Consider the following 25545-nt stretch of genomic DNA (forward strand, 5'->3'; position numbering starts at 1 on the left):
ATTCAGCTTCTGGGAAGGGCATTACACAGGTCAGTCAGGCAAGCTGAACATTTATTCTCCAAGAAGCATTAAAAAATGCAGCTGTCTTGCAGGATACACTAGTCTTCAGCATAATTTATACCACATATCATCAGGGTCACAGGCACAACACTAGTTCAACAAAGTTTATCAATCAATTGCTTACTTTTCCAATCCATGGGTTTTTACACAGATAGCGATGGCTTTTCAGCAACTTCACCCAGACATCTGCACTTCTGATTCAGAGATGCAAGTTCCTCATCACACAGAAACAATCAAATGGCTGTATCAGTATAAAACAGAGACTTTATTCCAGGAAATCGCTTTATTCCAGGAAAAACATTTTGTCCTAAAAATGGACAAAATGTGCAGTGCTTGTTCCTGTTAGAGTTTCCTAAATCTTCAGAGTATTTCACAATTTAATTGTTGGCATAAAACTTGTCCTTCAAAAGTCTGGAAACAAAAATTTTAAGTGCCTTTATTCTAGCAGTAGATAGTGGGAATGCTTACCTCTATAGGGCTTTCTTGCAAGATTAACATAACTGCTGAGAAAGAGCTACATGAAAGAACTCTACTAAATCAGTGTTTACATTTTTGCTAAGTGTGACAAGGCCCAATACTCATCTCGGTGGCACTTCTGCACTGATGTATGACACAAGGCCTTCAGAGTGCTGTCACTGTGCTTTCCTTTCCTATCTCCACGTGTCCTCTGGCAGCATTAACTGCAGAGCCTCTTGGAGCTCACTGACCACAGAGACCATACCCTGCTTCACTGCCGCCTCTCCTGGCTGTCTGGAGCTTCAGCAGGACGGTTGCATATCCCAGGCCTCCTCACCTCCTTTTGACTGCCAGGTATTTTCTGGGGCCATGGAGCACAGAGGCTGTTGGAGTGGAGCTCTGTTACCAGAAGGGTCTCGTAGCACCTTGGGTTTGTCTACAGAGTCTAAGCCACTGCACAGTTTGCTTATGGCTCTTCTGGTTAAAATATGTGGGTCAGCACAGGCATCTCATGGAGCTGTTGAAAAGATCTGGTAATGATATAACATCTCAAAAAATTTCCTTCTTTTTTGCCCATTTATTTTGCCCCCACCCCAAGCCATGCCCTACACAGAACAGGCACTTCCTGAGCCCCATCATTTGCTGTCTGTCAAGTGGCCGTGTCAATGCCTGCCTGTAGCAACTTCTCACTCCTGTACCCACAGATCTTCCTGATGCAGGATTTTGTCAGAAGTTTGAATGACTGAAGTCAGCATATCTCTCCTCCTACGTATCGTCCTGTTGATGTGACAGAGGAGATCAATACACACGAGCTCAGGAAGAACTGTTTGCACCTAAAGGAGTCAGCATGGTTAACCACAGTGACCTGTTTCTGCACAGGAACAAAGAGCTGCCGTCTCACACCAGGCCACCAGCCAGCCCAGCATGGTGACACACTGCCATCCCAGACAGCGCTGTCCAGGTAGTGCTGGCTCTGAAAGGAAGGACAGAAGTGCATTTGCAGTATATGGAGGCCACTGGCACCTGAGGAGACATTGCCAGGCACCACCAGCTTCCTTCTGCCTAATTGCAAGTCTGAAGCCTCTGAGAAGACTGCACCAGTTGCTGTTTTCTGACATGAGAAATTTTATGCTTGCATTGGATTTTTCCTAGGCTTATCCTGCAACCTTGACTCTTTTTGCATTCTGTGCCTGAGCAGTAGCCAGCAGAACAGGAGAAGATTGCCTTAACACTTGGGTCTCTTCTGCCTCTGCCAACTCACTAGAGCTATGTGCTCTCTCTGATGGTTTGCACCAGGCCAGCACAGCCAGGCATTCACTGCTATGTCATTTTTGACATGAAAGGAGATGGTTAAGGTCAAGGTCTCCATCAGTCTGTGGTTTATATTTCATATTGTGCCATGGGGTTGGTTTTTACACTCCCTAAGGCCTTGTATACTGTTGAAAATTATATTTCACTGCCACCTCTTTAGCTGACCTTGGCAACAGGCTGGGCACAAATTACATTCTGCACCTCCTCAAACATAGACTGTGTTGCTCAAATCCTTGCAGGTTGTTCAGCTCACCCAGAATTTTCCTCTTCTCTCTGCCAGTTGCTCATCTATGTCCTACCTTTACCTCAACCAGTGCTCGCTGGGCTGATTTACATCTATTCTCATTTTCTAAGGAACAGATGAACAAAAAGAGGAAAGTGTTCATAGAAGGTCCCTCTAGCTAAATATTCTTTATTGCTCCAATTCAAAAAAAAAAACCTATTTACCCTGGGAGCTTTTTCACAGCTTGCTTTGGTGGGGTTTGGGCTCGTTTGTTTCATAAATCATTAATCCATGCTAGAAAGTCCCTCTGTCTACAAAGAAAGCAGCAGACGGTCCTCCTGAGACTGCTGCCCTCCACTGTGGCTTTTTATCTGAAAAAAAAAAGGAGGAAAAGAATTTCAGAGAAGAGACTGCTACTGGGAAAGCACCAAGATAAAAATGGAGGACCAAGGACAACTGGAAAGAATTACCTCACCCCGTATCCTGCATGTGTCATCACTCTCCACACCTTACCTCTTGTTACTCCACACCAACCTTTTCCTCCTGCTCCCAGCACCAGTGACTGCCTCCATTCCACTGGCATGGAACCCACTTGCACTTAACCTTTTTATATCTTTCCTAAATCAACCAACAAGGCTTCCCTCTAAGAGCCCACGAGGACACACAGTGTTAAGGACATTTCTCAGTCCCCAATGTCTTCCCAAGGCACTCACAAACACATTTTGCCCACTTTCATAGCGAGTAAGTGGTCAGAAAAGCATAGACATTATGAAATAAGCTGGAAACCCATGAACTGGACCAGGAGGGTGAAAGATGACTCATTAGTCAAACTGGATATACCTTTCTTAGCTTTTCAAAAAAGAGATTAGTGGGAGTGCTCTCAACACTTTCAGTCAGTCTTTCTTAAAGAAAGGCATCATAATATTACATCAGCCACATGTTTACTTTATTTTCATTATCACTACCCAAAGAATAGTTAATCACACATGAGAAGACAGTGTCAGAGAGAAATCATCTCCTATAAAAAGCCTGTTTCATAATAGGTGACTGTATTAGCTTTCCTGCCTCTGGGAGATGATGAAAAGGAGACTCATCACCAGCCACACTGTCTCCAGCATGACAGGTCAATGTACAGGTGGTATTTCACTCCACTTAGGAGAAAATTCATATTTGTCTCTAACATAGAAGGACATGAAAGAACTTTGGAGGAAGTTCATGGAATGCCAGGCAATGATATAATGGCGCCAAGGGAGGGGCACTTTTAAGACTAAAAACAATAGACCCCAAGAATCAGAAAACATTTAGCAATTTGCCTTGCTCCTACACCTTGGAAGCTCTTGTTCTTGGTCCACAGGCCATTCCTTCTTTCCTTGCCTTCATACAACAGTGGCATCTCCTCTCTGTCCTCTCCCATAAGGACACAAAGCCCCATCAGACTGCACAAGACTAGAAGGAATTATGTGACTTGTAACTAGTGCTCCCTGTTTTCCAAAGTTCAAAGAGCATTTTAAGGACCTTAGTGGGTGCCCTGCACTTTAGAAATGGTTCCTTTCAGAGTAATTCAAACAGGAAATTGCATCATCCAATGGACCCGGACCAGAGGCTAAGAATCAGCAGACCTGAACTCCACAATTAGTTTACTAATTACCAAGCATCAACTCTGGAGCCCAATTTCTTTGTCTAAAAACTGTGACTGGTGACTTTATGTGGTCAAAATGCTTTGAGTGCTGTAAATAAAAGGTGACATCAGGGAAAGATTTGCTGTTCTTACATCCAAATCCATTTCCCCTCATCCCCTCCCCCCTGAACATTTCTTTCAAATTAACACATTTTCTAGGCTTCATTGGGTAACACTTTGGAGTGGATTAGTAGGGAATTTGACAAGAAGAAAGCAGAGAGCCTACTGCTGTAAAACACAGCAGGAGAACAGAGGGTATGTGCTCTTTTTGGTTTTTTTCTTCCTTTTCTTTTAGTTTATGTTTTAGTCTTATGGAAAAATGTGGGGTGGTGGGCAGGGGATTTAAGGAGAGAAAAACGTCATCATGAAATGACAATACTCCTGAACAAGAATAGCACTGTGGTATTTATTTCATTGAAGCTGTAGGCAAATGCAGATTCAGAAGAAACAGGAACCACAGAGACTTGATTTGGTTTTGAAAATTTTAAAACCCTTGCTGGCAAATAAGTTTGGGGGCCGAGTTGGGTTGGTTTTTATTTTTTCATTTGGAGTTTTTCTTTTTGGCACTAAGTTGGTCTCACAATCAGTGAGATGGTAAAAATTATTGCTGAAGGATCTCAGTTTGGACTTCTTGAGTTTTACGTGCATAATGCCTAAATGAGGAGCTGTGTGCTGTGACAAATGACTCGTGCATGCCAGCTGACTTAGAAAAGGTGACTTGGAATTTTTCAAGTTCGTTATTTTATTCTTTTTACAGTACTCTGTTCTTATCTCCTCCCCCTCAGTGTATTTCCTGTTTCCTCATCCTGTAATAGTTATGTACATTCAAACGGTGGATCAAACACCTTTGAGCTGTTGTTGTCAAGTTTCATTAACATTTCTCACATCGTTTCCTGTTTTGATACAGATACCCCAGCAAAGTCTGCATAAGTGGGCAATGTGGCTGGCCAATACCTCCCCTGAACTGCTGACAGATCATTCTCTTCATAGAGCATCACCCATTCCCAAACCTATTAAAATGCTGGTGCTGCAGCCATAAACTTAGAAGACATTGAAGGAAGCATGTCCCCCACCAACAGAATTCAGCCAGCTTTGAGAGAGATGCAATAAACTTTAAATATATAAATATAGCAAGACTGAACATGGACCTAGGGCAGGCAGTAGCAAAGGAAATTGCATGTGCCAAAACACAGAGGAGGTGTATGTTGGTAGAAGGATGTTTCTCATCCTGATGTAGGCATTATGCATCCCACAAAAAAAAAAAAAAAAAAAAAAAAAAAAAAAAAAAAAAAAAAGTCATTTTGTTTGTGTAGGCTGCAGCACTTCTGTACCAAGTCCCATTTCTGAGACTACACTTCCAGTGGTGCTGTGTCCCAAAGAGCACTGGAGACAGGCACTAATAAATTTAAGAGAAGAACTAAAGTTTCCACTGACTTCAAAGCCACAACTGCAGGAACAAGCCTATTGCTTACAAGCACCAAGGTCTTCTAGCACAATACTTGGCATATAAAATTCCCCAGTCTATGAGTATGCAATGCCATAGTAAAACTGATTGACTAAATCAGCATCAAGCAGTGACTTTATGGAGGTTTTTACATTGCTCTCCCTGCAAAATACAGCAATATTTTTCTACAGAAATAAAAAATATGTGTGTCACTAGGAGGAAACAAATCTAGTGCTTTTTGTTAGCCAGCAATATTAAAAGCAGCGGACACATCAAGGCACATTCAGAATATGTCAGACAGTGACTGAAAGCAGTAGGGAAAAAAGCCTGTGTTCTCCCACATCAAGCTTCAGCAGGGTTTGAGGGAGGGGAGTGGAACTTTAAATGGTTTGAGGATTAAAAAGAAGCCAAATCACAAGAGAAAGCCTTTTCAGATGCAGTATATTTGTGTTTCTAACCAATAGTCTTTGTTAAAAAAAAGGAACAGAGAAGTGTGTTTTTCACAATTTTCTCTTTGGTGTTTTGCTAAGTCTGTTACTTCACAGGATGTTCTATTGTCTTCACTGCCACCATGCACAGAAATACCCTGCAAGCCACTGTGGGCTCCGATACATGTCTGGGGACATGAAAGAAGTGTTTTGCTTTTAATACCAAGAGACTGAAAATCAATATTTCAGAGCTTTGCCAGCCACACCTGGCAGGCAACCTTCCCAGTTCAATGAGATTTAAATGTTAAGGAGGAAAGCCAGTAAGTCCACTGCATCCAGCTGCAGGTTGGTGTTTGTCAGATTCCTAAAATTTGCTTCCTAAAGAAATCCCAAGATTTAACTGTAATTGTGCTCTTTTTTTGGTGCTTTTTACAAACCTAGGGGGGTGAAAAGAGGATCACTGACTTTTCAAGCTTTTATTTACCCTGTGGAGCCAATCTATTTTTCAAAAAATATTCACAGCCAGGGTTACTGTGTAGTCAGCTTCTAGGACTACAAGAAAAAGCAGCAAAACTTTTCTGGAAAAGTTGTCAGCACAGTCCTGGCACTCCACAAAGATCTGCAGCAATCACGTCTTTGCTCCGGTAACCTGAAATGAGGGCCCAGCATCAGAGCGAGGGAAGCCCAGGCCCTGTACTATAGAAATCAAAATTCCTTTTTTCTCCATAACTCAATAGGATCTGGATATCCCTTTTTCCTCCACAACTCAATAGGATTTCCCCATTCCCCAAGAATCAAGATCCTGAAGCAGTGGTAGGTAGGAATGAGGAAAAGTTGATGTCCAGAGATGTGGGACTACACTGCAAGAGAAGGTGCAGACTTAGGGTGGCTTATCTCCACTGAGACCTTTGGCCACCATCTCTCTCCACATCTAAAGCAAAGGGCAGCTTAGGTCAAAGTGGGCATTTTCACCTGGGTGGCTTTGGGAAAGTAAGAGCAGCAAATCCTGCTCACATAAGTCTCCCTCTGGAACCAAAAACAAGAGGCCCTTGTGAAGAATAACTTCAAAAGCCCCTTGAAGATCCAAACCTACCTCCATGGACATGTCCTTCCCCCTTCTGACTGGCCCATGGGTTGGCTGGGATGAATCCTGCCCAGAGCTTCCCCAGGGTGCAGGACCCTGAAAGGGCCAGGCTGGGCAGCCCAAGAGAAAGTTCAGGAACCCCTAGTCTTCTTGGAGACACCTGGATGCAGATGAGATGATGGGGGTGGGGGGCTTCTGGAAATCCAATGTCTGAGAGCTAGCTCAGACCTCTGCACTAACAGCAGAGTCACCATACCTCAGTTTCACTCTGGAAAGGAGCCAGCCTGTCTGGAAGAGCAAATTCTGGAGAAGACCATCTGTCGCCACCTAGACCCATCCATTATCATCATGCAATGTGCTTCTCCTCATCCAAACCCGTCCTGGGGCACACTCTCTCACAAGCATCCCCACCAGTCCACTGACCCGAATTCCCACACCATGCCTCCAAGTATTAAAGCTTTCTTAGCTTGTGGAAGGTCTTTTTCCAGAAGCCACCTGGCTCGACGTGTTCCTGCAGCCATACAGCCATCCCTCTCCTGCAGCAGACCCTATGGCAGAGTTAGCTGTGCAAATCTCTCCCTCCCCAGCATCTGAACCCAGAGTAGGGTTTGCCTCAGCTTTCAAAGCCTGTGATGCTCAGCAGATGACTGGTGGTGTGTGTCCCAGAAGAACTGTTGGACTTGTCTGCTTGCCTTTCTCCCTGGCCATGCCCACGTACACTAAAGCACAGTCCAGTTTGGAACACTGAAGGTACAACAAATCTCCCAAAGAGAAGTGAAGTGGGCCAAACTGCCAAAACAAGAACTCTGTGTGAGTGTGGTTGCACCCAGCTTTGAGGCAGTTAAGTTTGGCAAGGGGGGGTTAAAGGTATGGGTGGAGGTTAGTCCATGTCATGAAATGTCAGTAAGCTTTTTATACAACCACCAGAAAAAGTCTTTCTGGGTTTTGTAACACCTACAGAGTCTTATACATTGTCTTTCAGATGCCCCAAAAATTCCCCTTAACACTTTTATCATTCAGCATCACTCCAGAGTTTAGTCAGCCAAACCATACCCTTTCCCAGTGTTAGATAAATTGCATCTTGAAAACAGCAGAGACACTAATATCACATCGTCCTAGAGCTGAGACACATGTGAAATCTCTATCCTGTTTTTCTACAGAGATGAGTAAGATTTTCCTGTGTAATTAATATATAATATCTTTCTGTGCCTTTGTGTAAATATATAGAGCAAAGATACCACTGCAAAGATAACGATTTGCCAAAGCGCTTTTTGCATTCTTTCAAATGTGGTTGTTTTACTTGCAGTTTACAGCATTTTAGTCATGTTTTGACATTTGAAGAATTTTCACCGAAAACAGACCTTATACCAATAACAGAACCAGACATAAAACTCATAGTAATAAAGAACAGCAGCAAACAACGGATGCACTTTTTATTGTATGTGTTTATTATGTATTAATGGAATGAAGTATTTAAGTAAATTTGTAATATTTCTAGTGTTGAATTAATGAGGCTAAAATACTTTATTTAAGTAACTTGCACATATTTAACAGTGATAGTAATTATCATTGTTACATATTTTCAGACAGATTTTGCCATTTTTAGACCTATCATCTAGGTGATAAGACATCTACTTCTCTAAATCACTCATATCATGAGGAAGGTTGCAAATTCTCTAATAACACCAAGATAAAAATAATTTACAAAAACAAAAGAAAACAAAGTCCTGATTGAAAGAAACCCATTACAGGCAGAACTGCAAAGAATTGGGAATTTTGCCAGTTTGGGATTCAATCCTTATTTAATAATTCAGCAATTATTTTAAAATTATCAAGCAGACCAAATTATTCAATGTATCAAGGGTTTTTGCAGAATAAGAGTTTCTTCATTATAAGCTATGGGGACTTATGAAATAGGATGTTCTTGAGAAAAAACAGGAAAAAATTAATGAGTCACTGATTTGTGAGAAACAAACAGAGGGCATGGAAAGACCAGACCAGGCCTAAAATATGGACAACCTACACTTGTGGGTTTGGACAGGAGGCATTTTTTCAAATCCATTAACTTTTAGTGGGAGGCTTTTCATGTTACTTTTCTTTGGACTCTCCCAGAAATGTGGAGCTGCTGAACTTTTTCTGGGGTAGGAGTGGTTTTTATGCACCATCTGAAGCACTGGAGCAGGGAAGGTGACAGGGTGACAGGGAGGCTGTTGGCTGCTTGACATGACCAAGCCATGCTCACATAGAAAAATGTTAACTCGGCTCCACTTCTTTGAGCACATCTAGCACAGGCCTTCCTCCTCTTCCTTCCCCCTTTTAGCCGCCCTTGTGCCTCCCAGCTTGAAGTTTTCATATTCAAAACAAGGCTGCTTGAAGTTGCAGCTGCATCTGCAGTAACCGTGACACCTGCTCCCAGCAGTGCCAGCCCTTTGCCTTCTGTCCTTTGGGCGGCCTTCTGCAGAGCTGTACAGCTCCAGCTTGTATTTATCACCAGTTACTAGCTATAGGGCACATTAAGGTGGCACAGTTTACTCAGCACAGCTTTCTGCTTTGCTCTAAAATCTGAGCAATTACAGCAAGGGAAACAGTTCAGCAATGTACCATTGCCTTGGTTCTTACCCTCTGCTCCCAGCTCTTTAGGATTCTTTTAATTTCTGAGCAGACTCAGGCACAAAACCACCTCTGTGCCCTATGGCTGCAACCCACATGTGCCAGAAGGTCACCATGTCCTATGACACGCTGCAGCTGGGAACGCCCCACCAAGGGCATGTTCAGGCATGAAGTCTGACCAGATAGGCCGGAGGAGTATGATGTGGAAGGGAAAAAGGAAAGGGCATTTCCCAGGAAAGGCTAGGCAGTTTGACTTTTTGCCAACTTTGCTTTGAATAATTAGCAATGCTCAGGAATGCAGGCTGTGCCATTCGTAGGGCGTTGTCTGGTTACACGCTCTGAGGTTGTCTCCACGTCTGCAGCACCATCCAAGACCCCAGTGCGAAGCGCTGCTCTGTCACACACAGCGTGGGGCTGCGGCCCCTCTGTGAGGCCAGAGCCCACCCCAGAGCCAGGCACAAGTGCAGAGCTCCCCAGGCAGGGCAGCCAGCAGGGAGTAGGCAGGCACATGGAGCACCCACTGCCTTCATGGCACCGGCACCTGTTGTTTCATCTGGCAAACTTTGCCTGTGCAGAAAGGTCAAATTCAGAGGCTAAAGCAAAAAAAAAAAAAAAAGCCCATAATTTATTTCAGAAATACATTTCTAAATGTTTCCTATTCTCCTCCCCTCACCTCAGCAGAGCCCCATCTTCAGAACACAGGTACGAGAGAGGTCCCATTCAGTGGGACCTGCTGCAAGCACAGGCACAACACAAATGTCTTCTCAATGAACAGCATCTGCCCTACTTGCACCACACTGTCACACAGTCAGAAGTGTCTGTGTCATACAGAAACTAGGTTAAATTAAAAGGGTGTAGCTCTGTGAACCTTGATTTCAGCATTGTTTTTCACCTTCTGGGTCAGGAGCTGAAGGTTTTTAACCATTCTTGTATAGATAGGAGTAGATCCATAGGTAGTTTGCCTGAGTAAGGTAGCTAAGGCAGGAAATAGGGATTTGAGCCGGCTGCTGTGAGGGGAAAAAGACACCATCCTGAAAAATAAGCCTCATCAGCCTCCAAGTGCTACAGTGTGTGCACGTTTTATTGTGTTTTTAGCTGCCCCACTGAACCCAGCCTTCCCAAAGGAATGTCAAGCTGTGAAACTGCCGATACCTCACCTTTCCAACTACTCCAAGTCTCCCTGCCAAAATAATAAATACATGAAATTATAAACAAGTTAGCACATTGTGCTGGGAGCAGGCAATTCCCCTGCTGGTATGGATGCACTCCCCATCCCATGCCCCCAGACTCTCACCTGTTCTCTCTGCCCAGGGACAGAGATCACCTTCCCAAAAGCCACTACTTGCAACCTCTGCAGACAAGACACATATTGACATTTAAAAATACTGTTGTATTAGAAGATGTGGGAGAGCCATGAGCAACCTGAAGCACAACTCTGGGCAGGTTACTCATTACTAACTCCTACATGGGCCACATCTTACTCTGCAAACACGGGGCAGGGGCCCAGGCTGCGCTTTCACAAGCACTTCAGCTCAGCGAGACTGAGAAAGTCTGCTTTACTCCTCGTGACAACAAATCAGTACACCACTTTCCCAGGTGATGTCATTCCTCCCATGCTTTCAGCAATTGCCATTTACACTGGGAGAGAAGGAAAAGGGTGCTTATGCAGTCCTGGGCTTGTCTTTAAAGGGAATGTTGACCGTAAAAGGTAATCTAATGTTTAGGTAAACAAAATTTCATCTATAAGACATCAGGACATACTCTCCCAATGAACTTTCAGGTGGCAGACATGAGTCAGGTCAGTAAGTTAGTTTACATTGTCTGTAAACTCAGGTTTTATTACAGGTAAGGTATTTAAATGCTGCTTGTTCATGTTCAGTTCCAATGACATTGTGCTGCAGTACTTGTTTTTCCATATGTTTCCATAATGTGGCTATCAGCACCAATTGTGGTTTTCATGGCCTGGGTTACAACTTGTCTTTACTTTCCTCCTCCAATCTGTGCTCACTAGTACTGGCTACTGAAAAATAAGCCCATTACCAGATACAGAACATCCTCTCATCTCTGTACCTTCTTTTCCTTCCTGGAAACCTCCTGCTAAAATGCTGCTTAAACACATCTAGAGAGCAAGAGGAAATCAACATCATACAATTGTGTTTTAAGCCCAAACACCAACCAAAAAGATTCTGCAATATTAAAAATTATGTTTACAATGTGATAACAGCATTTTCTCACTGTGAATGGTACTGGCAATCATAAAAGCAGACACCTTAGGCCAGGTCTGCTGAGCACAGCTTAAGGTATTGGTCCTGGGGGAGCACCAGTACTCCCGTGCTCAGCGGAGGAGCTCTGGTGTAACATATCCACTGACCTGCACTTGAACCTACCACTTGCTGTTTTGCTCTTATAATCTAAATCTGGAAATGTGCTGTCTGGTCAGTAGCGTACTACCAAATCATTCAGCGAAATGCTCTGGATGCCATAAAAGCGTGCCTGTGCTTGCAGTGCCATAGCAAACAAACTTGTAAAATATAGCCCGAGCATGGCTCACAGCCACTGGCATCGCAGCCGGCGCATGTGCTGCTGTGAGGCACCTTTGTAATGCAGCCAGGCAGCAGCTGTGTGCATTGCAGACATTGTGGGTGGGTGGCTGTCTGCGAGCTCAACAGCTGTCCCTGCCGCCACGCCGGGCCAGCGCCCGGCCTCCCCGGAGAGCGCCCTGCGTCCCTCCGCCAGAGACCAATGCAGAGCACCCCGTGAGAGCACTGCTGCTGCTCACACCCATGCCCCTTGGTGGAGTTTTGAGGGATGTGGCTGCCCCAGTCACAGGGAGAGCCTGGTCAGCCTGGGCACAAGGTTCAGCTCTAAGTAACTCGACTGGCTGCTGTGTCCACCTTCCCAAAAATGACTGCAGACTATTTGGTGGATATATTTGTGTTAAAAAATACTAGGCAGTAAACTGCAGCTTTGCAATTTTGCTTGTTTTATTTCCCCAGCCCTGAAGTTCGGTCAAATCCATGCATTTTGGTGAACTTGCATGTTTGCTGCCTTTCAGTAAATCCCATTTGTGGACCCTGATTGCTCTAAAGTCATACGCGTGTTCGTGATTGCAGCTTTTGTAAAGGTTACAATTAATCCTTCCATAAACCTTCTTACCTTATGCCATTGAGTATGAGAAGCAGCCCTTAGTTTTTGTTACCCAAAGAAGTTGAAAAGCCTTCATTTCCAAGTCTACTTGATCTGCCATGAGTGGACGGATGATCTCGGCCATGTTTATAGAAACCCCTGGCTTGCGGAGTGAGGGGGCTGGGGCAGGCCAGCATCTCAGAAACATGAACCTCCAGAATTGCAGCTTCTCACTGAAATTCAGAAACTGCTGCAGCAGCTGTAGAGGCTACCAAAGGCTTGGATGGCAGTGAACCCCAAGGATAATGGCAATCAGAGAAAGCAAAGTGCATGACCTCACCTAAAACCGCCTGAAATCACTCTGCATCTTTCTGTTGACTTCAGTGATCTTTGCCTCCCTCCCTGAATGAGTAACAAGGATCCCCACAGATTAGGCAAGTGAGAGGTATGAACAGACAGGAATAACCGCTTTGAAAGTGCTTACTTATATTTAGATACTTTTAACTTTCTACAAAAGTCTGACAGCCTCCATGAGTTGTCACAGCTTGGCTTCTGGAGTGTTTTCCAGTTTAACAGCAGAATCCCTATCAGCCATTTTAATTGATCCTGTGAGCACAGATCACTTTTCACTGTGAACTGGGGGTTTTTCAGGCTGTATTTTGCATTGACACTTGAAAAACATCAAGCAAACTGTTGACTCTTTTTACGTTGCAATGTGTCGCTTAGAAAGCCTTTAAAGAAGGACCATACACTTTGTTCATTCTGATTAAAACACTGGAGTTTTTAAAGCTGCACAATAAGCAGGAAAGCACCAACTGTGCAAGCAAAACCTTCTTTTTCCTTCCCAGGGTAACTGGTGAGCTCTACTGGATTTTCCATTCTGGTGATTTGCTCTGGCCACAGAGGCAGGGCTGTGGCGCTTGGGGGAAGAAGGGCTGGCAGGGATGGGCACACAGAGATCTGACTCTTCAGGACTATTTGGGGAGTGCACAAAACATGGATGTGGGGACTGATTTTAAAAACAGTGTGCTCCTTGCAACTGTGAATACTGAAGCTCCAGCTCAGAACACAGGGATCACAAAGATGCAAGTGAAGGCTAAGCAGCTTCAGTGCAGGACTGGGAAACCATAGCTCTAAATCCTTCTGCAACACATAACTAAAAAAAGAGAAGAAGACTTCTTACAGGCTTGATGTCATACTGAAAAGGATTTTTCTAGGCTTGAAGGAGCAGGGGAGGATGGAAAAATGAAGGGATTCTTAAAAATCCTTCTCTGCCTTCTTTTTATTTTTTCACATCAGAATATTAATTTCTTCTTTCCTCTCTCTTCATATGGCAAAGAAGCTGTGCTGCCCCCAAAGAGAGGCAGGCACAGGTTAGGTATTGGGGCCAGTTGGGCAAGCCTTTCTCATTGCCTGGGTGAGGTCCTTTCTCAGCCATGAGTCTGCTCTAACCTTACCTAGAAACGCCTTCTAAAAGCAAATTGAAAGAGGAAAAGAAAAATGGATTTACCTGAGGGATTTCTGTCCTGCTTGCTCCCTCTGATCTAACAGAGAGCAGAGGAAGGCAGAATAGGAAACAAGCTCAGAGGAGTCTGAGCAGATGCTTTTGTGCTGCCTCAAAGCCCTCTAAGCACCGAAGATATCTCAGAGCCCAGAGCCAGTGGTAGCACAGACACCACAGGTCTCAGCAAGCCTGACACCCTGCACTTCTTTGTGATGCTGGAGTTGCTCCACTTAGATAAGAGCGAACAACAAGCACCAGTGCCCATGCTGCAGGAAAGGTCTGCAAGCTCAGCAGGCCTCCAGGGCTTGGCAAAGGGGGCACAGGTCCATTTTGGGGACCTCTTTGTTCCTTGAAGAAAAAAAATTACAAGCTAAAGGAGAGAGGTAGATCTGTAGTTTCCAATGAGGACTATGGGCCAATGCCAGAAGAAAACCAAATGATAAATTACATATTATATGAAATTATCAAATCTTAAACTGTGTGTTAAGAAGTGTCCAGAAACAGTTATTTTCATTACTCACTGAGGACCATCTATCTAGCAACTGATAGAGTTTGGAAGTTGTTTCATCAGTGCTTGCCAGACACCCACTTCCCTTATCAGACCTTTGCTCCCAGGGAGCACCGGGCTTGGAGAGCCCTCCTATGCTCACAACTTCTTCTTGGATCACAATGACTTCTTTTTATTTACAAAATCTTTATTAGCCCCCAGAGGCACCAGATAAAGACAAAAGACCATAAAAACGCCCTTAGGAGGTCAGACTAAAGGTCCCTCTAGCCCAGTATCCCATCTCTAAAGCTGAAAATGGGGAAGAGTACAGGATTAGGGCAAGCCTATAGTAAAACTACTGTGATATACTCTGTCAACCTCCAGTGATTTGGAGGTCAGGGACTTCCTGACCCAGAAATGGTATGTTTGTGTTTGAAGGCACAGAAGGATTTGAACCTCTATTCCAAGCATTTGAATGCTACAGGAAAAAAAAAAAAAACACTTAACTTATCTGGTGAGAGAAATAGAAGTTCAGTATAAATACAAAGCTGGTGGAAGCAGACCAAAAGTTTATTTCAAAGCCCATGACATTATCTCCAAGAACACACTAGCTTTCCGAGGCCAAGAAGCACATTTTAGCCTGAAAGGCTCTGACTGCTCCATATTCTTGAAGCAGCACTCACCCAGTCCTCTTCTTTCTTTCAGCTGATCCTCCAGGAGAAAACAGGGAGGATGAGGAGCTCTTAGCATGCAGGGTTGGGGCATTTGAAGCATTCCTCTTCAATAATTCAGTCAAATGCTGAAGCTTCTTTTCAGAATAAATAGCAGGTTAAATAGATGTTTCCTTCAGGCATCAGACCAAAACAATATCTTACTGGAATGTGGTGGGCAAGTGAATTGTTTACTGGCCAGAGCGCAGCTAGCCCAGCTACAGGTAGTGCAAGGAAGTAGTTCAGAGTTGAAGTCAAGGGGTTATCACAGTGGCCCAGACTCAGGCCAGACCACTGAGCAATGCCTACACACTTGGCAAGTGTGTGCCAACAGCACCTCGGGACCACACAGCTCCAGCAAAATGCTGCCACACCACGACCAGCAGTGTTGGGACCCAGGTCATGAGGACAGCCACCACAATGGGTCTCAGCAGCAGCAACAACAAAAACAAGCACAGGTCCCTCTGCCACATGAAAGGCTGCACAAACATTCGTTCCTTTGCAACCTTTCTGCAGGGCCCTGGTGCTCACATGAAAGAACAACAGCACTTCAGACCTACCCCACTTTTCTCTGTCAGCCACCACATCCCCTATTGAAATCATTTCCTGTTTTATTTTTAAGATTGCTGCTGTCATAAGCTGTTGCTGGCATGGGGGTGGGGATGGGAAGGTGGTGTCTGCCCAGCGAGAACAATAGCCAGTTGTCACCTCCTCCCCAAGGTAGCTTTTACTGCTGCTGCTCTGCAAGATGGCATGGTGGCAGAGGGAGCACCTTGAGGAGGAAAGAGAGCGATGCTTGTCACTTTGTAGCATCTCTCCTGGAAAATCAAGGAAAACAGGATTGATAGAACAAGCAGATTTGATGTTTCAGATCCTTGTGGTGCAAGAACATAAAAGCTGCAAGGGATAAGAATATCTCTTTGAGGGCGAGTCTGTGTAATTGGAACAGAGATGCAACACAGAAATCCAAATTCTAGCTAGCAAGAGTGGCAGCTGGCATAACTGTCCCATCTCCTTATAGCACACATAGCAGGAAAAAAAAAGAAAAAAAAAAAGAAAATTCAAACTGAAAATGGTGCTAAATTATATTGCTAAGGCTGCATTATTCCTAATATTACCTTTGCCTCTGAGTCCCAGGTCCATGCTCAGCTTACACTGGGACAAGTCTGTTGGTCCATCATGCCCTCCTGTGAGGTCTTTTTATTTGTCTTAAAAAATAACGTAGCAAGTGGCATAGTTTGAGTGAGATGAGGGTCAGATCGGAAGGCAGAACTGAAATTAGTAACAAACCAGCTGCTGGAAATTATTTCACTGACTCTGGAACAAACTACTCACTTTCACTAGGGGCCACTGTGCAGCACAGGATCGGCCCTTTCCACCGGGCTGGCGAGAAGGACCAGTGAGCACCACTTGGGAGAGGCGGGTATGTTTTGGTGCAACAAATTGATTTGAGGATAGCCAAGAATTTTTTCTCAAAGGAAACTCTTAAAAATTCACCAGCAATCCCCTTCTGAAGCCAGAGTAACTGCGAAATTTAGCTGCCTTTTTTTTTTTTTTAATGCCAGAACTCATGTAATTTTCATGGCTGTGAATCAGAACATCTTCATTCTTGTGGCATGTTTTTCACTTTTATGAACACTAATTTCACTGCATTTTTAGAGTGGTGACTTTAGCCACAGCGTGGCTGCTGCTAAGTTCCCACGGCTACCAGTAGGACTTTTATGTGGGAAATCTGTGGGCAGCAGGGAGCCTCCCTGTTTGTATCAATATGAACTTCCCAAGAACATCAGACTGACATTTTCTCAGCCCCAGTAAGAGCACACATGCTCTCACTTAGAGCTCTCTTTTCCTAAGCTGAAGGACATGTGTGATCATTTTAATTTCATCAGTTTTCAGGCCTTTTGCACACACAGAAAGGCTGCACCAATGAGGTTTTTTTCTCTCCAGCCAGCAGAAGCCCAATCCTACAAACTGCTGAGTGCCAGTTGCAAGGCCCTAAGGGACTTCAGCAAACACCAGGAGATCCTGGTATGGGACATCCTTCCAGCTTTCAAATTCCCATCATTCTGGAGACCCTCAGTGCTGCAGAGACACCCATGATTCCCCTCCAGCATCAGAGACCAGGCTGTCAGTGCTGGCAGGTCATCAGTGGCACAGCCGTCCACCAGAGTTTCCCAGCCTTTCGCTTGCCGGCTACGCATTCCAGAGATGACCAGACACAAACACATCTCCTGTACTTGCATACTGGAGCACTTTCTGCAGCTGGGTAATGAGTCGAAGAGCACATTAGAAGCATATATATACTGTCTCTCCCAACTGGAAAAAAAAAAAAAAAAAGCTGATTTTTTTTTTCCCTGTCTCAGAACATAAAAATGTAGTGAAAGGGCAAAGGGTCAATTGTATGGCTTCAGCTTTCTTAGAGATAATATATGGCAGGGAAAAATTAGCCATGGTGGGACACTGTTCAGTCAACCTTTAGAGAAGCCCACATACAAAACAGGACCACACTTAGTGATCATTCCTAACTACCTAACTATTGCTTCCTATTTGCAGAACTGCAAACCTGTGGAAAGGTTTCAGGATCATAATCACTAATAAGAGGCATCAATACTCAGGAGTGTGAGGCACTGGGAAGCAGGGAAGCAGAAACACTCAATCTGTTGTTTACCACTTTGGTCCAAAAGACTGGTTTCTTTGTCAGTGAGAGATGTCCCAGCTTTGCATGCAGCTGAAGCCAAGAGAAATCCTTAAACCCTGATCCTTCAAAACACTCACATTTTAGATTTAAAGTGTTCAATTATTGTATGAACCTGTCCTTTGGAAGCTGCTGCAACCTTCACTCTTTGTACCTGGCTGCAGGTGAAGTCCACGACACACTGCTTTGGGCATATTCCTCAACATCCTGCCACATGTCCCACATGAGGACAGCAATAATGTGAGATATGCTGCTATTCAGCTAGCAGTGAGAATGTCAACATATAATTTAGAGGGCTTGAAATGGAAAAGAAAATATAAAGTTGAAGGTAGTTTTTATTGTTCTTGCAGCCAAGATAGTCTAGGACTATAAGTGTGGTGAGGTTTGGAAAGAAGCCATATCTTTCCCAAGACCAACAGACATTTTGGGGAAAAACAAGATAACCTTCCTCTAGCTCAAAACTGTCACTTCTGGGCTTTAAAGTTCTGCATATTTCACTGCAAAAACCTGGAAACTCTATTCCCAAGCACAGCTGTCTTGCTGCTGTGCTCATCATAGGCTTACAGCAGAAGAAGGAGCGTGTGCTCAGCTGCTGAGCACTGCACAGGGTTGTGCTGTCACTTCATGATTAGAGGAAGCGCTGAGCATGTCAAATATCCACGAGCCAGAAGGGCAGTGGGGAGAGAAAAGGTGTCTCCAGCCCATTGCTAAATGGTGTCATGTTTTGGCAATGCTTTATTTAAAAGGCTCAGGACAATGAGGGTTTTTTTTCAGGAGTGGAAGCATTGGAGAGTATACAGCAAAATTCAGAAGCTGTGAGTACACCAGAAAGATTTATCACAGAGGGTTTGTGTATTTCTCTGACATCAGGACAATGTTTTAATATACCTGGTACGAGATGCATTGAGCCATTTGCAGTCTCCCTTACTCTCTTTATCTCAGATAATGAGATTGGCAGCACATTCCAGGCCCATTTCAAACATTTTTCAGTGGAAGTCAGAAAGCAAAACATCTAGAAACACTACACCTAGATCAAATTTCCCAGTGAAAATCCTTATCTAGTGCAACCACTAGTGCAAGAATGCCAAAAAGATTTCTCTGCTGTCTGTAACTTGGGCCTGTTTTGAAGGCAGTGTCAGTGTCTGCATGTGCACATCTGTGTCTTTTCTCTTTGAAAAGCTGAACTCCTTGGCCAGAGAAGCCAACTGAGATAACGATCTCAAAGTTACCAGCTTTTCTAAAAAACACATGAAAATAATTGGCCAAATAGAAAAGAGGAGACCCATACACAACCTCTGCAAGAACTCAGGCTGAAAGTGGGGCTGTGGTACGACCCTCCATGTTATTATGCCCCCTGACAACCACCCCTGAAGCTGTAATACTTCAATAGGGAGAACAGCTTCAACACCTCACTGCACTCACCTATTATACAAATCCACCCCCTCTCAGCAGCCCTAAAGTTCAAGTGATTCCTTATGGACATTAGGAGTGTGCTCATTTTCAGGGCATGGATCTACAGATATGGTTTTCCTGGGGAGCTCAGGGCTTCAGCCAGCTGCCAGCCAACCACACTGCTGACTCCCTGACCTCAAATGCCCACTGGGCAATCCCACCCGGTGTCTGCCGGGAGAAGGCACATATGGATGTGAGCTGAGTGTCTGGCTGGTGAGAGGGGCTAGAAAATGACAAATGTGCAGAAAAATAAAGGGGAGCAAAAAAAATCAGGGCAGAAAAGAAGGTCAAAACTTTGGTCTCACTCTGCAAAACCTGTAAGAACCTTCTGGTATCGAGTCATATGAAGGGAAAGTGGGTGGGTCTTGAGACACAGTAAAAATGAGATTAACTCACCTACTAAATTCTCAGTCATCCTCCTCTTATAACCACTGCCAGGAAGTATGAATAACCAATCTAAATTTAAATAGAACAAAAAAGAAAATACTATACAGTATGACTAGTCCACAAAGAAACCATGAATTTGCTCTTTTAATAATTAAAAGCAATCCAACAAGTTTTACGAAGCACTCATCTTTTGTTCATGAAATAAAGCACTATCTTTACTGCCCATGTATGCCAAGGGTGCTTTATTATCTGCCCAGATAATTGCATTATTTTTCCCATTTGGATGAAATTGCATTTTATGAGAGTGACAAAGTAATTCCCCAAGTGCCAGTTATTTCTCTGCTTAGAAAATACCATGTACAATTATTCCATTCATGGAAGAATGGAAATGCTTTAACTACCTACTTGCTCATATTTTGTAAATTATGGAAGAAAAAAATATTCATTGCCACTACCAGCATGAGACAAATGTTTAACTGCATATGAACAGGGCTGGCAAAATTTCCACCCCAAGCCCATTTGAGTTCAACTTGGGACAAGCCTTACAGACATTTTTTTGGGCTTTTTTTTAATTCTTGCTGTGCAGAACCAGTATACTCCTACAGCTCAGCTAATAGGCTATGTGTTTTGACCTTGAAAACCAGATTTCTAGATATCTTCACTCTTGGATATTTTTTATGTGTTTACTTCACTGAACTTTAGAAATATTATTAATATCTGTGTCTCAAGAGCTCTCCTCCAGATACTGCCTGCAATGTAGTTCTCTGGGAGCCATTTGGAGAGAAACCACTTTTAGTCCCTTTCAGCAGAATTTTTCACTCAAGTCAGTGAGTGTTGATACTGTGCAAAGTAAGTAAAGGTGGTAGGAATGAGTTCACAGGCAAAACTCTCCATGAGTCAAACTGTCCCCCAGCTACCACATTAAATTGTGCTGGTAAGAGGTGAGATTGCCAAATGCCATGGAGAGGGATTTGGCACATTAGCATCTGATAGCGTTTTTCCCAGACATGAGTGTGGTCCCAGATCAGAAGTCCATTAAAGCCTTTTAATCACTCTGGATCTGGCTTTAGGAAAGAAGGGCAGTTTCTGGTGTTGTTGAGTTAGTATTGAAACCCAGGTCGTTGAACTGTCAGTGCCGCTGCAATGGAAACGAAGGAGGAAGCGGAGCTGAAGGGATTTCTGAGAAACGTCGCAAACCAGTTAAGTGGGCAGGAATTGGACAACCTATCAAGCCATATGGAAAGGCTGCTTTCCAGAGATATGCCACCTACAGCCATTTTGTCTTTCACTGCTCCAGTAATCAGATCCATACATATGGATTACGCTACTGGGCAAGAAGAAATACATCATTCAACAGTGTCCATAAATTACAGACATAATCAAAGTAAAAAAAAAATACATCTGCTTCTGCACCACTATGCACAGCAGTTCGTGACTTAAAATTAATAATGTATTGCTTACTGTGCCTAAATACTGAACCTCAACAAGCCTGATTTCATGTTAAAATCATAAACCTTTGCCTTTTATCAGAGAGAGAAAAGAGAAATTAGCATTCTCTTTTTCATGTTTCAGAACAGAAGTATGAGCTTTGAAGTCCTGTATTTGTGAAAGAAACCGTCGTAGCCCATTCAAATGAGCTTTTGGTAGTGAAAAGGTTAACTAATTTGGTTTCCCCGATAAGTTTATCTATGATCAGAACTGAGTCATACAGAAAATACTCCTACAAGATTTGACCTTTTACTTGTATCCCACACTGAGATAATATACTTAAAATGGATATCAATAAGAACTTTGTTTTAAAAAGCATATTTAAAATAAATTACTTTTAAATAACAGAAACTGTTTTCAATTAGCCCTGTTAAAGGAAATCAACTAGAAAGTTATGTATGCTTTTTTATTTTCTTTATATAAATTATACCCAGGAGTCCTATGATAGCAGCACTGTACAAACTATTCACTACCTTTATATTTATTTCTTATCAAAATAAACTTAACAAATTAGATTTGTTTTTACAGCACTTTATATCCAATAATGACAATGTTGTATTGGTCCCAGGATGAAAACAATGAAAGTAGCAGCTGAATGGTATTTTTATTAAGAGTTAACAAAAATGTCTTGTGCAAACAGAGTGTATAAAGAAAATTAATTCCATAATTCCTCATGATGAAGGCGTTCTTCTCTTTTTTCTTTTTTTCTCACAATATCAATCTCATTTGGAAAGACCATTTTGAGGGGAAAACTTTAAGTTTTAGCATGACTTACTCAGCAAAATGATATGGCTGAACTTAAACATTGCTGACTGCTAGGATTTAATATTAGGACCTGGCAAATGATTTGATAACTTAATACTTTTTAAAAGAAAACTTGTTTGTTACTGAAGATTTTGGGAGCCCAGAAGAAATATAATCTAAAAAATAATAGATAGAAAGATCCAAAGAGATGTTTCTTCTTTTTCCCATTTTTTTTTCCATTTCCTCTACCTTAAACTGGTTCTTCCATGCTAGCATTTTAGAAGCCTTTTAACTGGTGGTAGATTCAGATATATCCAAGATATTTACCATACAGCTCAGCAAGAGTCCACATTTTCCTCCAGCAGTGGAAAAATGGCAGGGCTAATAGTCTGGGGTTTGTTACTAAAAATGAGTCCTTATACCAAAAGAAAAAAAAAATAGAACATTGTTTAGAACATGTGGTTTGCTGCTATTAAGTTAACAGTGGGAAATCTCATTACTTTTAATTTTATTTTGTGGTGGGATTGTTCTCTAGACTGAAGCAGATTTTGTCTTGAACAGAGCCTCTAATCCTACCTTACAGTCTTCTGTTCAGCAATTCACTCTCTGCATAGCTTGGCTAAGTGCATGTTTAAAGTCAAGTGATGAATTAAAAGGTAAAAAGGAAGAAAAATAACTTTTCCCCACATGTGCCCCTGGGGCTGCTAGCAGGCACTCATGTGCTATCTTCTCCAGCTCTTGCTCTAACTACAGGAGTTGTCCAATAAAGATCTTGGGTTAAAGATGCTCTTTTAGCAGTACTAACTATGTTTCTGCTTCTAATGCAAGATCTGAGTGCTCTGCTGGGACAAATTAGAGGTTGGGCAAATTCTAACACCAGCTCCATGCAGGAAGCACCGTGGAGAAGCAGGGGTGTAAGAAAAGTGTAAAGTGGCCTGATGGCCCAAGGGCTCTGAAAATCAAAGGGGTGAAACAGAGAAGAAAGTAGTAACTTGTAAAGATTTCTAGTCCAGTTTGTTTTCAAATTTTGGAAGCAACTAAGCTGACTTCTGACTTTTGATTGAGGCTATAATGATTTACAGTAGCAGAGAATGAAATCTGCAATTTGAGGGGAAAATGACCCCAAGAAGCCTTGTTTAAAGCCTGCATGCTATATATGCGCATATATATATATATATATGTATATATATCCTACTTACAAGTTATGATGACTCAGATCTAAACTCTCATGGTTTAAAATACCAAGTGAGATTCAGTCACATAATATTTGCGTTCCACCAACAGTCCAATGTTTCAGGTTGTTTTTTTTTTTTGGTAACGTGATCGTTCTATAAAAAAATCACTCTTGTGCAAAGGTGAGATATTCTATTGTAAATTCCACTCACAAGAAGTCTTGTGTAGCTCAAGTCTGTGAGCTATATTTCAATACACCCTTAAAATTTTGTACTCAGCCCTTCCCCTTGCACTTTTCTATACCAGCTCACCAGGAAATTTTGACACATGAATAACCAAAATACATGCACATAAGTTCACTGATTTTTTTTTTTTTCTGAGCATCACTCTAGCTCTTCTCAACTAAGTTGCCAAAGTGTGAGAGCTACATCTAGAAGCCTCCTACCTTAGCCCCACTGCTGCTGAGGTCTTGCTTCTCCATTAGTGATAATTTAGAAAACTCAGGAGCTCAGTTCCTCAGTATTTTTGGGGAAAGAAAATGGACCAGCTGCCCAGCAAACAAAGGAGTTCTGACCTGTCTGAACTCATAAGTACTCAGCGATGCTCTGTTGAAAGTGTCTGTGTCTCTCACAGTTTAACCTCAGATGGCAATCAAGTACCACATAGCCACTTGCTCACTTCCCCACCTGCACTAATGGGAGTTAGAAGAAAAAGTAAACCTCTTGTGTTGAGATGAGCAATGATTGAAACAAAAGAAAATATTAAGATAATAACAATTGTAATGAAAATATATTGAGGATCTAGGGGCAGTGTTAATTAAACCCAGAAACAACAGAAACAGCAGAAACAAGTGATGCTCAATATATTTGTTCACCACACACTGCTCAGCCCACCCCCAAGCACTGATAGCAGCTCCTGGCCAAACTGCAGCAGTTTATATACTGGGCATGATATTCTGTGGTATGGAATATCCCTTTGGCTACTTCAGGTCAACTGTCCTGGCCATGCTTCCTCCAGATTCTTGTGCACTTGCCCACTGGCAGAGCATGAGACAGTGAAAAGTCCTTCAGAGTAAGCACTACTTAGCAACAACTAAAACATCAGTGTGTTATCAACATAATTCTCATACTGAATCCAAAACAGAGCACTGCACCAGCCAGCTGAAAGCAGTTCTATATCAGTGCAGCATCAGTTTGCTGTGTTTCACTAAAATTTTACGGAAGCTGAAAACAGAGCAGAGGACTGCTCACTGCCCCACTGTGAATAAGAGCAGACCCCTTGAGATGAGGGGTATGATCTTCACAAGGGCATGAGTTCCTGCAGCTCCTATACAAGCTAGGAAGAGCAGCAGGTGTTCAGTACCCCTGAAATACCAGGTTTTGAACTTAAAGCATGTGAATGCTTGCATGACCTCCAAGTGGCGAAGTGTCTACTCTCATTTTGGGACTAGGAGCCATTTAGAGCAATGATAAAGATTTGGGAAATGAGTTCTCAGTGCTGGATACAACTATGAAAAACAGGCTGAATTTGGGTCTTACCACAGATTTCTTGTTCTACAGATGAACAAAAGCTCAATGTAACTAGCCTAGAACTGAGAAAATTTCATCTCCTGGCAGATGTCAAAAGTATAAGCTAAGACAGAGAATGAGAGCGAGACCTTGCTCGAACAGAAGGTGAAGCTTTAGAGCTTTAGCCATGTGCCATGGGGTTGTGAAACCAACTCATTTTTGACATCTGTCACATGTGCAATTGAAAAGTGAACTTGCAGAAACTGAGTGAAACTAGCTTGCTCAGTTTGCAGTTTTTGTGTTAACTTTCTTGTATTTTCCTTCATACAGTTCTATACACCAGGAGTTTTGTTTTGAGTTTTAGCTTCAAACAAAGCAAAAGTGATCGTAAACCACTATATTTTGACTTTTCATGTTGAAACTATATCTCACACGGAAAGTTTCAAAAGCCAAAGGGCACAGGACTGGTAGCCTGGGGTAGTTCAGCCTGTGTTCAAGCTGACAAACTGAGGTTCAGAGACAAGAGCTCCCTACATGCAGTGATGCTGATATCTGGCTTTTCTGTGCAGTCTCATGTCTGTATGAAACTACCCAAACCCGTCCAATTTTATGTCACTTTCTTCCAGGAATAATAGAAGAAGCTTATAGGCAGTTGTCAGATTAAATTAACATTAAGTAGTGGCAAATTAGTAACTTCTTATTATTTGATTTTTTTTTCTAGCTAGGTCCAGTATTATTATTGTTGTTGTTGTTGTTGTTATTGTTGTTGCTTTTTCAAACAGAAATCCAGACATACAGATAGCACTATTTTCTGCTAAATGAATGCTGTTTTTTTACCTGTATCTTATCAGATATGATTTGCCAGAAACAGCATGGCAATGTCCAGAAACATCTTCGTGACAGAAGCTTTCCTTTATTTTCCACATTCATGTTCTTAGCAGCCCTTCAGCCCAACTGTTAACACATTGGAATATTTT

At 42.7% G+C, this 25545-nt stretch overlaps 1 long non-coding RNA gene across 1 annotated transcript; it reads right to left on the bottom strand.

Moving 5' to 3' along the window:
* Nucleotides 1–15011: 15011 nt before the first annotated feature.
* On the bottom strand, nt 15012–25516 carry LOC128783541 (uncharacterized). The gene is made up of 3 exons (XR_008429207.1): nt 25406–25516; nt 19665–19724; nt 15012–17437 (listed from the first exon to the last, which is right to left on the bottom strand). It is a non-coding gene; the product is annotated as an uncharacterized LOC128783541 (long non-coding RNA).
* Between the last annotated feature and the right edge of the window lie 29 nt (nt 25517–25545).

The sequence above is a fragment of the Vidua chalybeata genome, chromosome 2 (assembly GCF_026979565.1).
Source record: "Vidua chalybeata isolate OUT-0048 chromosome 2, bVidCha1 merged haplotype, whole genome shotgun sequence".
NCBI classification, from domain to species: domain Eukaryota; kingdom Metazoa; phylum Chordata; class Aves; order Passeriformes; family Viduidae; genus Vidua; species Vidua chalybeata.